General features: G+C 44.1%; 1 protein-coding gene across 1 annotated transcript in view; it reads left to right on the top strand.

Moving 5' to 3' along the window:
- TAOK1 (TAO kinase 1) overlaps positions 1–15,144 on the top strand; it is a 103,578-nt gene continuing 88,434 nt past the window's right edge. The window contains exon 1 of the mRNA XM_070735472.1: positions 1–209. The gene's annotated coding sequence lies outside the window, so the exon portion shown is untranslated. The remainder of the gene's footprint in view (positions 210–15,144) is intronic.

The raw sequence follows: 15,144 nt of genomic DNA, 5'->3' as shown, positions 1-15,144 counted from the left end.
GAGGCAGAGGAGGAAGGGCGGGCGGCGGCGGCTGAGGAGACTCGGGAGGCGGAGGGCGGCGGCGGCGGCTGAGGCGAAGAACGGGGGAGCGCGACCCCGCCCGTCCAGCGTTGTCCCGCGGCCTCCTTCAACCCCCGCCCGGGCCGGATTTCCCAGGGCGGACGGCAGGCCGAGCGGGGCCTCGGGGCCTGAGGCGGCAACAACACCGGGTGAGTAGGCCCGGGGGAGGGAGGGGGAAAGGAGGGCTGCGGGGCGGGGCCTGGCGGGGCGGGGCCGACCACGCCCCTGCTCTCCCCCACCCCGAAGCCGCGCGAAGTGGGGCCCCTCCCGCCCCTCCCATGACAACCGGGGGCGGGGCCTCTCGGACGACCCTCCCCCTTGAGCGTGTGTGTGGGGGGGAACCCCCCCATTTATAGTCACGGGTGGGGGAGAACTCAGGAAGTGGGGGGGGAGTTCTGCCTTTGACCCCCCCCCGGCCCTCAAACACCTTTTGGGGCAGGGGGAGGGCAGTCTCCTTTGGAGGAGGAGAAGGGTTGGTGGGGGCCCCATATTTTATTTATTGTATTTATTTATTAATTGGACTTGTATGCTGCCCTTCTCCGTGGACTCAGGGCGGCTCACAACATATCAAAACAGTATACAATAACATAGCTAAATCCAATGAATATAAGCAATTAATTAAAACATTATAAAAAGGCTAAACATTAAAAATCATTCATACGATTGCAACCACAAGCATATTAAGCATTCAGTGGCCGGAGGCCGGGGTACATTTCTCTGAAAATATATTTATAAAGGGATTGAAATTGTTTTCAGGGGAGAAAGAGGGAAGGAGGAAGTGGAGGTGGGGGTCTCTTTTTGCTCCTCCTCTTTCCCCCCCCCCTCGGTAATTGGGGGCCTGGTCTTCTTCCTGTCTGCTTGTTGGAGGGAGGCCAGAAAAAAAGAAACTTGGAGGGGGGAAGATTGCAAATCTCCTGAAGTGCTTGTCACCTTTTGCAAGGTCTGTGCTGCAGTTTCTTGGGCTGGGGGAGAGGGAGGAGGGAGTGCTGCTTCCTGGGGTCTGGGGGGGATCATAGGGGGGTTATCAGAGGGATTAATAATGAGTGGGGGGGAGTCTTGCAGTAATCCTTAGTGCAGGTAGTCCTCAATTTACAACAGTTCTTTATTTATTTGATTTTTTTATGCCACCCTTATCCTTACACTCAGGGTGGCTTACAACATGTTAGCAACAGCACTTTTTAACAGAATCAATCTCTTGCCCCCCACGATCCGGGTCCTCATTTGATCCATCTCGGAAGGATGGAAGGCTGAGTCAACCTTGAGCTGGTGATGAGATTTGAACCGCTGACCTGCAGATCTAGCAGTCAGCTTTAGTGGCCTGCGGTTACATTTAGTATTTATGTGACTGCATTTAGTGACTGGAGTTACAAAGGCACTGGAAAAAGTGACTCAGAACTCATTTTTTTCATACTTATGACCGTTGCAGCGTTCCCTGTGGTCACAGGATCAAAATTTGGGTGCCTGGCGAGTGATTCGTATTTGTGACCGTCGCATTATGATCCCCTTTTGAAACCTTCAGACAAACCCATGGGGGGAAGCCAGATTCACTTAAGGACCCATGTTGCTAACTAAACTGCGGGGATTCTCTTGAATTGTGGCAACAGGTCGCAAAACGGGGCGAAACCAACTGAACCAATGCTTCACTTAGTGACGGAAATGTTGGGCTCATTTGGGGCCGCATGTTCAGGACATGAGCCTGGGTTCAAATGCTGCCTCGGATTAAAAAAAAACCAAAAACAGGACATTTGGATGATGGTGGCTTAAGTGCCCTTGCTTTGATTTGGGAACCTTTCCATCCTTGGGAAAGCAGCCAGGAAAGGAATGGGGAGGGGGAAAGAGAGCGGGGGGGGGGCATCTGCAACTGAAGAGTTGCAAGAATGCTTAGCCATGCTATGTGATATGATATATGAGACTTTTGGGTGTGTGTGGGGGGTTTCATACTTTGTGACGCTTGGAATTATCTATCTATCTATCTATCTATCTATCTATCTATCTATCTATCTATCTATCTATCTATCTATCTATCTATCTATTTATTAGATTTGTATGCCGCCCCTCTCCCTAGACTCGGGGCGGCTAACAACAATAATAAAACAGCATATGACAAATCTAATATTAAAATAACTAATGCTGATAAGACTTCTTGACCTGGTAGTCTCTGGGGTGTCAAACTATGTCCCCCTCCCCATTTCTCAAAAGGGGGGCAAAGCACCATATGGGGGGGGGGAGAGGTGAGGCTTCCCTTGGTGTAGATATGGTCAGTTGGGGAATTATTTCAGAGTTGCATATAAAATAAAATAAATCCACTTGGTAATAAAGCAAGGCTATCAAGGCCTGGTAATCTTGTTGTAGGGGGAAAAGGTACTCTGAGGTGGGGGGGGTGTCAGGGAGAGACCTCCTGCCCCCCTGTATTCTCTGCAGTGCTGAAGGAGCCATTATGTGGGCCCATGTGGTACCCTTGCGAGGAAGAGGAACCGGCTAATGCTCATTTCCCTCCATGTTTAATCAATAGACATCTTTCTCTCTGTGACTTGGGATGGAGTGGTGGTGGTGGTGGTGGTGAGGTGTGGTAAGGTTTCCTTGGGCCTCTCTCGGTCTGATTATATCCCTCTGCAAAATTGCAAAAAGTCAGATGTAATTTCAGTGGCTTTCGTGACCTAAGGAGAAAAAAAAGGATGCTACCTTAGTTTCACAGAGCCCACATTTTGCCTGTCAGAGTTCTGCTTCTCCCCCCCCCCCCCCCGGTTCCTATTGCAACAGAGAAAGATGGTCGGCCCCCAAATATTTTGCTCAAAAAACAAACAAGCCAACAAAAGCTGCTTCTTTGCATGGATTTTGTGTTGAAAAGATATGGCTTCCCTTCGATTGAATGCAGTTTCGGGATAGCCATGAAGAATATTTTTTTTTGAAATCTGGCCATCCGTGTGTTTGTTATGACAAGGAAAAGAGACAGAAAATATTGTCGGTGATTACACACCGCATTTATTGACCTCTCAGGCGAGGGTGTGGCACAAGGAACTGGGTAAAATTTAAAATGGCATTCTTTAGAGGCGTTATTATTTGAACATATTGTGGTTTGAGTAAGGTCTGAACAGCATATACTGTAAATCCAAATAAACATTAGAGCCCTGAGATGTTGTTGACCAGTTTTGAGTGTTTCTCACTGTTGGTATTGGTGGTATGCTGGGAATTGTAGTGCGATAACAACAGGGCAGCAAATTCCTTATCTCTACTTGCCTTTCAGTGTTGTCTAGACTAGAGCAGGGTTTCACAACCATGGCCATTTTAAGATGTCTGGACTTCAACTCCCAGAATTCCCCACGGCTGCCTGGGAAATTCTGGGAGTTGAAGTCCACACATCTTAAAATGGCCAAGGTTGGGAAACAGTGTTCCAGAGGAACAAGTAAGATTTATTTTCCTTTTATCAAAGCAGATCATCTCTTATTGGCCTTTAGAAAGCCTAAATTGATCTTAAATTGCACAGACTGTGACTTCAGTGTTGGCTAAATTCAGCAATGTTTTTTCCACATTAGAGGCTTTATTTATTGTATTTACACTGCTGATAGGATGTATGTCGTTTTCCTTTGAACTGTAGAGACTTTCACCTTGGAAAGTTTTAAAGAAGACGTTTCCCAAAACCCCAGATTTATTAGACAGCTGCACCTTTCATTCTCTGCTTATCTTTGGGTCTGCCAACAGCTAGGAAGGCCTTGTGGACAGGTAGGAACAAAAATTCCTGTGAAGTTGCTTCATTCTCTTCTTTTGACCTGGTGGGCTCAAAACCTCCAAGCAAGGATATGCTCTTTGTGCAACTATTCTGTTGAGGAGGGTCTGCTTTGGAAGAAACTAGAAGGAAAATACCCTAATCCAGGAAGGACCAGCACAGACAAACAAGCCAGCAAGTAAACAACAGCCTCGTCAAGGAACTAACAAGACCACTCCCGTCAACACTGAACTGACAGGGCAATGCAGCCCAACCAACACCTAAAAAGCCACTTACGACAGGCACCATCAATGCCATACATGTAACAGCACACACACTGCTAGAGAGAATTACTCTGAAGATGGGCTCCAGCATGAATCCAAAATCTTGGAAGACAAAAGCTCTGGTCCTGCTGACCGTTGAGGATTGGAGCCTGCAACTAACAGGACAAGGTACCAGTATATAAAATTAAGAGCAACCAACCCCTCTTGCTTCTATTCCTGATGATGTTATCTGGTTGGGTCATGAAGGGTCTGCAAGAGAACAAGCTCAGAGAGTGCCAACGACTCCATCGTCCTCTTCCTCCTTTCTAGCACTGATGATGTTACCCGGCTCAGAGACCACCAAGGACTCCAAGACAGAGGTCGTGTCTGCCCAGAAGCCTTAAACCTCTTGCTGGATTGGAAGATGACAGAGGTCATGGCTGAAGGGGTCCTTGGCCGTCTCTGCCTTCCTAGCTTCAAGTATATATTGCAGTTATTTTATATTGGAGTAATCCTTGGAAGCTGCAGTTGATGCCTAAGGCAGTACAGGTACTCCTTGACCTTATGACCACAGTTGAGCCCAAAGTTTCTGCTTGGAAGATGAGACATTCCTTAAGTGAGCTTTGCTCATTTTACAACCTTTTTTGCCGCAGTTTATTTTATTTATTTATTTATTTTATTTATTCAATTTTTTAAAAAGTTTATTAATTTTAAAAAGAATATTTCTCATATATATTTTTTTGTACAGGTCTTGATTTATTTCATTTATTCAATTTTTATGCCGCCCTTCTCCTTAGACTCAGGGCGGCTTGCAACATGTTAGCAATAGCACTTTTTAAAAACAGAGCCCCCACAATCCGGGTCCTCACTTGACCCACCTCGGAAGGATGGAAGACTGAGTCAACCTTGAGCCGGTGTTGAGATTTGAACCGCTGACCTACAGATCTACAGTCAGCTTCAGTGGCCTGCAGTACAGCAGTCTACCTGCTGCGCCACCCCGTTAAGTGAATGGGGCTTCCCCATTGAGTTTGCTCATCAGAAGGTCATCAAAGGAGATCACGTGACCCCGCAACCATCATCAACATGAGTCAATTGCCAAACCTCTGAATTTTGATTTTGATCGTGCAACCATGAGGATGCTCCAGTGGTCTTCAGTATGAAAACCGGTCACAAGTCACTTTTTTCAGTGCCGTTGTAACTTTGGCCAGTCGTAAGTCAAGCACTACCCACATCTCTTTATCAGTGGTTCTCAACCTGGGAGTCGGGACCTCTTTGGGGGTCAAACAACAATTCCACAGGGGTTGCCTAAGACCCTGGGAAAAGACAAATTTCACATGGTATTAGCTAAAGCTTCTATTCTGGCGCCTTGGAACATATTTTTACAATATGACCAATCAGACATTTACAGTGGGGGCATCCCCCTGACCTTCCTGCCAATCAGTTTAAAGATCTTTTGGGAGAATTGGCGCTAGGTTTATGGATGGGGGTCACTACAACATGAAGAATTGTATTAAGGTGTCACAACATTAGAAAGGTTGAGAATTAGTGGTCATTGAAATGTTATGAGCATTGCATTGGCTTTCAGTAGCTTTCATAAGGCTCTCTACCATTCCATGATGATGGGCTCCAACAGTAAAACTCTGGAATAAAACTCTGCATTGGTTACAGGAATGGCATTCGGCCAGTAAACACTCAGCTTCATTCCTTTACCTAGACTGCACCCCATAAGGAGCTATGGGTTCATTAAAAGGAGATGGTGATGATGGATCGTGCAGAATGCGGCCGCGAGAGCCATCGTGGGGCTTCCTAGATTCACCCACATTTCTACAACACTCCGTGGCCTGCACTGGCTGCCGATCGGTTTCTGGTCACAATTCAAAGTGTTGGTAATGACCTTTAAAGCCCTTCATGGCATTGGACCAGAATACCTCCAGAACCGCCTTCTACCGCACGAATCCCAGCGGCTGATAAGGTCCCACAGAGTTGGCTTTCTCCGGGTCCCGTCGACCAAACAATGTCGTTTGGCGGGCCCCAGGGGAAGAGCCTTCTCTGTGGCGGCCCCGGCCCTCTGGAATCAACTCCCACCGGAGATTAGAACGGCCCCCACCCTCCTTGTCTTTCGCAAGTTACTCAAGACCCACCCATATCGCCAGGCATGGGGGAATTAAGACATCTCCCCCAGGCTTTCTTATATTTCATGTTTGGTATGTATGTGTTGTATGGTTTTTAAATTGTTGGGGGTTTTTAATATAATTTTATTATTAGATTTGTTCCATTATCATACTGTTTTTATTATTGTTGTGAGCCGCCCCGAGTCTTCGGAGAGGGGCAGCATACAAATCTAATAAATTTAAATTGAATTGAATTGACTCTAGCATGAGTCTGAAAGCTAGGAAAACAAAAGTTCTGATCCCCGTGACCAACACAGATTAGTCCCTGCAGCTTTGAATGGAATTCAAATCACTCATCTTAATGTGTTTTATAACTGAATACCTGAATGATCCTACGCCATCTCCAGAAGGGTCTGAGAAGGAGGTGACACTGGAACTGTCTAGAATAAACAAACAAACTAACTAAAGAAAGCAATCTATAACACACTTTTACATAGGACTTGCCAAGGGTAATCTTCAGTTTACTCATCCTTGGGACTGGAATTTTCATTGCTAAAGAAGTCGGCTACTAAGTGAGTCGCCCCTGATTTTACTACCTTTCATTGCCGCAGTTGCTAAGCGAATCACTGCAGTTGTTAAGTGAATCCCCCTTGACTGTCAGGATGGTGCAGTGGTTGTTTGTGCGAGGACCAATAAGTTGAGTACTTACCTGTAGGAAATCAGATGCCGTATAATTTTGTAACTGAAGGTCTGCTGCCCCCTCTTTCTCACAATAGCCCAGGCTTCTGACGTCAGAATTATTTCTTTGCGCATCCTGAAACTTTCAAGTTCCTTTGCAGCTGCCTTGCCCTAGGAGAACTCGGAAGCCAGTCCTTCCAAGTTAAATTCGTTCCAAATTTTCTCTTACTGCTGTCATTTCTCCTTGCTGAAAATAAAGTGTCTTTTCCAAGGTGAACGCCTTTCAAAACTAAATATTTGGCCGTTTTCAGGCACACCAGGTGTTCTTCATACGTAACTGTCCATCCGTGAAATAATTTAACCTCGGATATACAGTATATATGTTTTCCCACCGTTTTATTAAAATGAACTGGATATGTGTAAAAGGCTTAAGCCGACACAGTCAAAATTCCAAAATTAATGTACCGGTATGTTAAAAAATACATTTTATCATTTTTGCAATTCATAGTGAGATAAATAATATGGACTTGAATTACTTCAAAGTGACCTGAAGTAGGGCTTTGGAAAAACCATTTTACGGTAAAAATTTAATTTAATTTAATTTATTAGACTTGTATGCCGCCCCTCTTCGCAGACTCGGGGGCTCACAACAAAATAGTGACAGTGTAGCAAATCTAATAATAAAAACACTCTAAAACCAACATTGGAACCATACAACACAATCATACCATGCATAAACTGAATAAGCCTGGGGGGTATCTCAGTTCCCCCATGCCTGGCGATATAGGTGGGTCTTTAGTAACTTACGAAAGGCAAGGCGGGAGGGGCGGTTCTAATCTCCGGGGGGTGTTGATTCCAGAGGGCTGGGGCCGCCACAGAGAAGGCTCTTCCCCTGGGGCCTGCCAGACGACATTGTTTAGTCGACGGGATCCGGAGAAAGCCAACTCTGTGGGACCTTATCGGTCGCTGGGATTTGTGCGGCAGAAAAAGAAAACTGCAACTCATTCCACCTCTTCATATCTTCTACTCTTGCAGATTATCTTTCTCTTCCACCAGTAGAGGTGGTCCTTGATTCACGACAATTGAGCCCAAAAGTTTTGATTTTAACATTTGTTAACATCTTGCCACAGTTGTTAAGTGAATCACTGCAGTCGATAAACACATATCCATCCTAAGATAAAATACAGAAAATAGTATAAGGGCAGACTAGATGGACCATGAGGTCTTTTTCTGCCGTCAGACTTCTATGTTTCTAACACAGAGGATGCTGCAAAGGTCGTGATGGTGAAAAACTGTCATAACTCACATTTTCTCAGTGCCGTTGTAGCGAACTGTTGTAAGTTGAGGACTACCTGTACATTCCACAAATATGCAAGGTTTGTGGCTTAGCCTTGGATAGCTAGGAGACATCTTCAATCAGAATAGAATCAATCAGATTAGAGCTGGAAGGGCCCTTCGATGTCATCTAGTCCAGCCCCGTGCTCAAGCAACTCACCCCTAGGCTAGACCATTTCAGACATGTGGCTGTGCAGCCTCTTCTTAAAAACCTCCACTGATGTAGCAGCACCCACAACTTCTGGAGGCGAGGTATTCAACTGGTTAATTGTTCTCACTATTGGGAGGTTTCTCCTTAATTCCATGTTACTTCTCTCCTTGTTACGTTTCCACCCATTGTTTCTTCTCTTGCCTTCTGGTGCTTTGGAGAGTAGCTTGACCCCCAACTCTTCTTTGGGGCAGCCCCTCAACTATTGGAATGCTGCTATCATGTCCACCCCAGTCCTTTGTTTATCTAGATTGGCCAAACCCAATTCTTGCAGTTCCGTTCTTTGTATGTTTTAATGTCCAGTCCCCTAATCCAGTGTTTCCCAACCTTGGCAACTTGAAGATATTTGGACTTCAACTCCCAGAATTCCCCTGGCTGGGGAATTCTGGGAGTTGAAGTCCAGATATCTTCAAGTTGCCAAGGTTGGGAAACACTGCCCTAATCAACATAGTTGCTCTTCTCTGCTCTTTTTCTCAACACCTTTTTTGTAATGTAGTGGCCAAAACTGGATGAAGAATATTCCAGGTGTGGCCTTATGAAGGCTTTGTAAAGTGCTACTAATACGTCACCTAATTTTGATTCTGTCTCTCTGTTCATACACGATTGTAGTAGCTTTTTGATTTTTCCTCTTGTCTTGTTGGTCCAGTCTGGCTGGTACAATCTGGCAGAGTTGGCCCTCCGGGGTCCCATCCACACAGCAGTGTCATCCTGTGGGCCTGTGGGCTTTCTCTGTGGCTGCACCTGCTGTGGGCAATCACATCTGCCCTGGAGTTGTTGCAACCACACCTGTACTGTGCTTTGACAATTTTTTTTAAAGACCTGCTTCTATTTCTTGCTTTCAGAGCCGGGCGGCTGGGTTCTCATGGAGATACAGCTAGGTCTCAGTTTTACCACTGTTCCTTTAGTGACCATTCCATGTTACAAAAACACAAAAAAGTAATTTGTTTGTTTATTTATTTAATTCGACTTCTATGCCGCCCAATCCCGAAAGGACCCAGGGCGGCTTACAACAATATAAAATACAAAAACAATAAAAAGAAGTCAAATGTAGAATCTAAAGCAATAAAACCATTAATTAAAACCCCCATTCATACAGTTTGGCCATGATCGTTGTTGATTCATGGCCCCCAGGCCTTACGGAAGGCCAGTAGGGTGGGAGCAGTACGGACATCGGAGATTGAGATTGGGCGTCCTCACATTTACAACCATTGCAGCATCAAGCTCACTTTACAATGGTCTCGCTTAACAATAGAAACATAGAAGATTGACGGCAGAAAAAGACCTCATGATCCATCTAGTCTGCCCTTATACTATTTCCTGTATTTTATCTTAGGGTGGATAGATGTTTATCCCAGGCATATTTAAATTCAGTTACTGTGGATTTACCAACCACGTCTGCTGGAAGTTTGTTCCAAGCATCTACGACTCTTTCAGTAGAATAATATTTTCTCACATTACTTCTAATCTTCCCCCCAACTAACTTTAGATTGTGCCCCTTGTTCTTGTGTTCACTTTCCTATTGAAAACACTTCCCTCCTGAACTTTATTTAACTCTTTAACATATTTAAATGTCTCGATCCTGTCCCCCCTTTTCCTTCTGTCCTCCAGACTCTACAGATTGAGTTCATTCAGTCTTTCCTGATACGTTTTATGCTTAAGACCTTCCACCATTCTTGTAACCCGTCTTTGGACCCGTTCAATTTTGTCAATATCTTTTTGTAGGTGAGGTCTCCAGAACTGGACACAGTATTATTCCAAATGTGATCTCACCAGCACTCTATATAGTTGGATCATAACCTCCCTCTTCCTGCTTGTGATACCGCTAGCTATGCAGCCAAGCATCCTACTTGCTTTTCCTACCGCCAGACCACACTGCTCACCTATTTTGAGACTGTCAGAAATCACTACCCCTAAATCCTTCTCTTCTGAAGTTTTTGCTGACACAGAACTGCCAACACAATACTCAGATGGAGAATTCCTTTTGCCCAAGTGCATTATTTTACATTTGGAAACATTAAACTGCAGTTTCCATTGCTTTGACCACTTATCTAGTAAAGCTAAATCAGTTGCCATATTACAGACGCCTCCAGGAATATCAACCCTATTGCACACTTTAGAGTCATCGGCAAATAGGCAAACTTTCCCTACCAAACCTTCCCCTGTGTCACTCACAAAGATATTAAAAAGAATAGGACCCAGAACAGACCCTTGTGGCACACCGCTTGTAATCTCACTCTGCTCAGAATACTCGCCATTAACAATAACTCTCTGATGTCTACGCTTCAGCGAGCTGCAAATCCATTGAACTATCCAGGGATTAAGTCCAATTTTAGTCCAATAGGAATTTTGGGCTCAATTGTCTTATATGTGGAAGACTATCTGTATATAAGTTGTCTAGCTTTGCTTCTATGATTAAAGTATTCTGGTGTAACTGTGTGTAGTAGTGTATATTTGCATCCACACTCCCTATAATTACAGGTAGTCCTTGATTTAACAATAGTTCATTTTTTCTTTGGAGTTGCACACTTTCTAACTTAGACTCTGTAAACATTTGCTGCGGTTCTGTTTCTTGCTTGCTTTACCCAAAAAGTTGCTACTTTCTATTTGCTACATGCTACTTCTTAGATTTATTTATTTGTTCTTTTATTTGTGTATCTAATTTTTATTCCTCCCATCTCACTGGGATGCAGTGACTGGCTGGGCCCCTTACAATACAATAAGTGAAAACAAAGTCCTACAAGACAATTAAAAGCAGAAGAGTGGAATAGAAAAGCTCTTTCTATTTATTGCTTCCCCTTGTTTATTGTATTAATTTATATAAATAAATTTGTATTGTTTGTACTGTCTTCAGGCCTCCCCCCCCCCCCCCATTTTCTACACATTGAATACAAAGCATCTGACTATTCAATTTCTTACATGTTCTGAAGTGGATTCTAATCCCCTGGTAATTTGCTGATAAATCTTGGCACTTTCAAGATTATTTTCAGTTTCTTCGAAACTTTGAATGTAGTTGTTTGGCTGACACAACATTTTATCCTTCCAATGACCCTGAGCAGTTCCCTTCACGACAAAGAATGTGTGCAGGGAAGGGAGAATGAGAGCAGAACCATCCAAAATATCCCTGTGTTTATTATGAATGTTTGCACCGCGTCTTGTGACATACTCCACTGTGTATTGTTATAGTACTTCTCCAGATGAGGAAATGTTTACAAACACACTCAAATGTTCTTAGGTTTCATTTTTGGTGTCTCAAGTAGAGAGGAGGTTTTCAGCAAGATTTGGTGATCCATTTAGTGTGACAATAATTTTAATAGAATCTTCCATATAAATCCTATGAATTTCAGGTAGTCCTCAACATACAGCCGTTGACTTAGTCACCGTTTGAAGTTACAGTGGCAATGAAAAAGATGGCTGATCTCTGTCTTTCACACTTGGAATCCTTGCCACGTCACCCTGATCATGTGATCAAAATTCACCCGTTCGGCAGCTGGCTCATATTTATGATGGTCGCAGCATCCCCAGGTCACGTGATCCTCTTTCGCAACCTTCTGACAAGAAGCATCAATGGGGGAGCAGGATTCACTTCACAACTGTCCATGTTGCACCAACACTCCGCAGTCTGCATTGGTTGCCGATCAATTTCCGGTCACAATTCAAAGTGTTGGTTATGACCTTTAAAGCCCTTCATGGCATCGGACCAGATTATCTCCGGGACCGCCTTCTGACGCACAAATCCCAGCGACCGGTTAGGTCCCACAGAGTGGGCCTTCTCCGGGTCCCGTCGACGAAACAATGTCGGTGGGCGGGCCCCGGGGGAAGAGCCTTCTCTGTGCCGGCCCCGACTCTCTGGAACCAGCTCCCCCCAGAGATTAGAACTGCCCCTACCCTCCTTGCCTTTCGTAAACTCCTCAAAACCCACCTTTGTTGTCAGGCATGGGGGAATTTTGATATCTCCCCCGGGCCTATACAATTTATGTATGGTATGTTTGTATGTATATCTGCTTAATAATGGGTTTTTAAAAATATTTTAAATTGTAAATTATTAGATTTGTCATGAACTGTTTTATTGTGTTGTGAGCCGCCCCGAGTCTACGGAGAGGGGCGGCATACAAATCTAATAAACAAATAAAGAAACAAGCAAACAAACTGTTTTACTAACTTAACAACCGGAATGATTCACATAGCAGCCATGGTAAGAAAGGTAATAAAACAGGGCAAACCTCACTTAACAACCATCTGGCTTAGCAATGGAGATTTTAGGCTCCATTGTGGCCATACGTCGAAGACTACCTGTCTTGCATCTGGCTATTAATAGATATGCCCAATGACTTCTGAAAACTCTCTGGTTCGACGTATAAAGGTGCGATTTTCAGTTTCCCCCTTGGGACTACAATCTGAGATTAGGATGCCTGTTGCCTCTGGTTTATTCAATCAGAATCCGTCCCCTTCCCTGACAACGATAGAAGGGAAAGAGATTTATTTATTTATTTATTTATTTATTTATTTATTTATTTATTTATTTATTTATTTATTTATTTATTTATTTATTTATTTATTTATTTATTTATTTATTTATTTATTTATTTATTTATTTATTAGATTTGTATGCCGCCCCTCTCCGAAGACTCGGGGTGGCTCACAACAGCAATAAAAAACAATATAACAGTGGAACAAATCTAATATTAAAAAACATATAAAACCCTATCATTATTTAAAAACCAAACAACAACATTCATACCAAACATAAAACCAAGTATAAAAAAGCCTGGGGGAAAAGTGTCTCAACTCCCCCATGCCTGGCGGTATAAGTGAGTCTTAAGTAGTTTACGAAAGACAGGAAGGGTGGGGGCAGTTCTAATCTCCGGGGGGAGTTGGTTCCAGAAGGTCGGGGCCGCCACAGAGAAGGCTCTTCCCTTGGGGTCCGCCAAACGACATTGTTTAGTCGATGGGACCCGGAGAAGGCCAACTCTGTGGGACCTAATCGGTCGCTGGGATCCGTGCGGTAGCAGGCGGTTCCGGAGGTACTCTGGTCCAATGCCATGTAGGGCTTTAAAGGTCATGATGGTAGTCTTCACTTATAAATTATTGCTTAGAAGTGTGGCATCTCAGTGACCAGATGAGATGGCTTGGTTTGTATTGGACATATTTGGACAGACATCCTCCAGCAGAAAAGATGAGACCACACCTAGAGTACTGTGTCCAGTTTTGGTCACCACGATATAAAAAAAGATGTTGAGACTCTAGAAAGGTTGCAGAGAAGAGCAACCAGGGTGATGGAGGCTAAAACATATGATGAATGGTTGCAGGAACTGGGCATGGCTAATCTAGTGAAGAGAAAGACCGGGGGAGACAGGAGAGCAGTGTTCCAATATTTGAGGGGCTGCCACAGAGAGGAGGGGGTCGAGCTATTCTCCAAAGCACTCGAAGGCTAGACAAGGAACAATGGGTGGAAACTGATGAAGGAGAGATTCAGCCTAGAAATAAGGAGGAATTTTCTGACATGGAGAGCCATCAGCCCATGGAACAGAAGTTGCCTTCGGAGGTTGTGGGAGCTTGATCACTGGAAACTTTCAAGAGGCGGTTGGAGTGCTGTCTGTCAGAAATGGTCTCCTGCTTGAGCTGGTGGTTGGACTACATGACATACAAGGACCCTTCCAATTCTGTTCTACTCTAGATGTCTTGGACCCAACTGATCTAGAAGAATTGGGAATTAATAGAATAAGAGCTCATCGTCAAACTGATGGTGTGATAACAGCAAAGAAGCTAATTTTTTTCTAAACATTTCCTTTTGGGAAATGGTTTATGATTTGATTTGATTGATTTTATTTGATTTTATTAGCTTTGTATGCCGCCCCTCTACGTAGACTTGAGGCGGCTAACAACAGTAGTAAAACAGCATATGACAATCCAATATTAAAACAGTTAGAAACCCTTATTGTAAAACCAAACATACATACATACAGACATACCATGCATAAAATTGTAAAGGCCTAGGGGGAAAGAATATCTCAGTTCCCCCATGCCTGGCGGCAGAGGTGGGTTTTAAGAAGCTTACGAAAGGCAAGGAGGGTGGGAGCAATTCTAATCTCTGCGGGGAGTTGGTTCCAGAGGGCCGGGGCCGCCATAGAGAAGGCTCTTCCCCTGGGTCTCGCCAAGCGACATTGTTTAGTTGACGGGACCCGGAGAAGACCTACTCTGTGGGACCTAACTGGTTGCTGGGATTTGTGCAGCAGAAGGCGGTCCCTGAGATAGTCTGGTCTGGTGCCATGAAGGGCTTTATAGGTCATAACCATAATGGCCATTTATGGCCTGTTTAAAAGCTGGCTCTGATAGTGGTTTGGCGAAATCCCATTAATTTTGCTAGGTAGTCCTTGAGTTACAACCACAATCAAGCCCAAAATTTATGTTTATTTATTTATTGGAGTTGTATGCCGCCCCTCTCCATGGATTCGAGGCGGCTCACAACACATCAATAAAAAACAATATACAATAACATATTTAATCCAATTACACAAATTGGATAAATATGTTGCTAAGTGAAGCATTTTTAAGTGAGTTTTGCTTCATTTACAATTATTTTTGCCACAATTGTTCAGTGAGCCAGTGCATTTGTTAAGTTAGAAACATGTTTGTTAAATGAATCTTGATTTTGTTGGTCAGACTGTCACCAAAGAGGATCATGTGACTCCAGGACACTACAGTGGTCATAAGTATGAGCTAGCTACCAAGCATCTGAATTTTGATCATAGCACTATGGGTCTTAAGTGTGAAAAATGGTCATAAGTC

Source organism: Erythrolamprus reginae, chromosome 1, assembly GCF_031021105.1.
Source record: "Erythrolamprus reginae isolate rEryReg1 chromosome 1, rEryReg1.hap1, whole genome shotgun sequence".
Taxonomy (NCBI): domain Eukaryota; kingdom Metazoa; phylum Chordata; class Lepidosauria; order Squamata; family Dipsadidae; genus Erythrolamprus; species Erythrolamprus reginae.
This window is presented reverse-complemented; position numbering and strand designations above follow the sequence as displayed.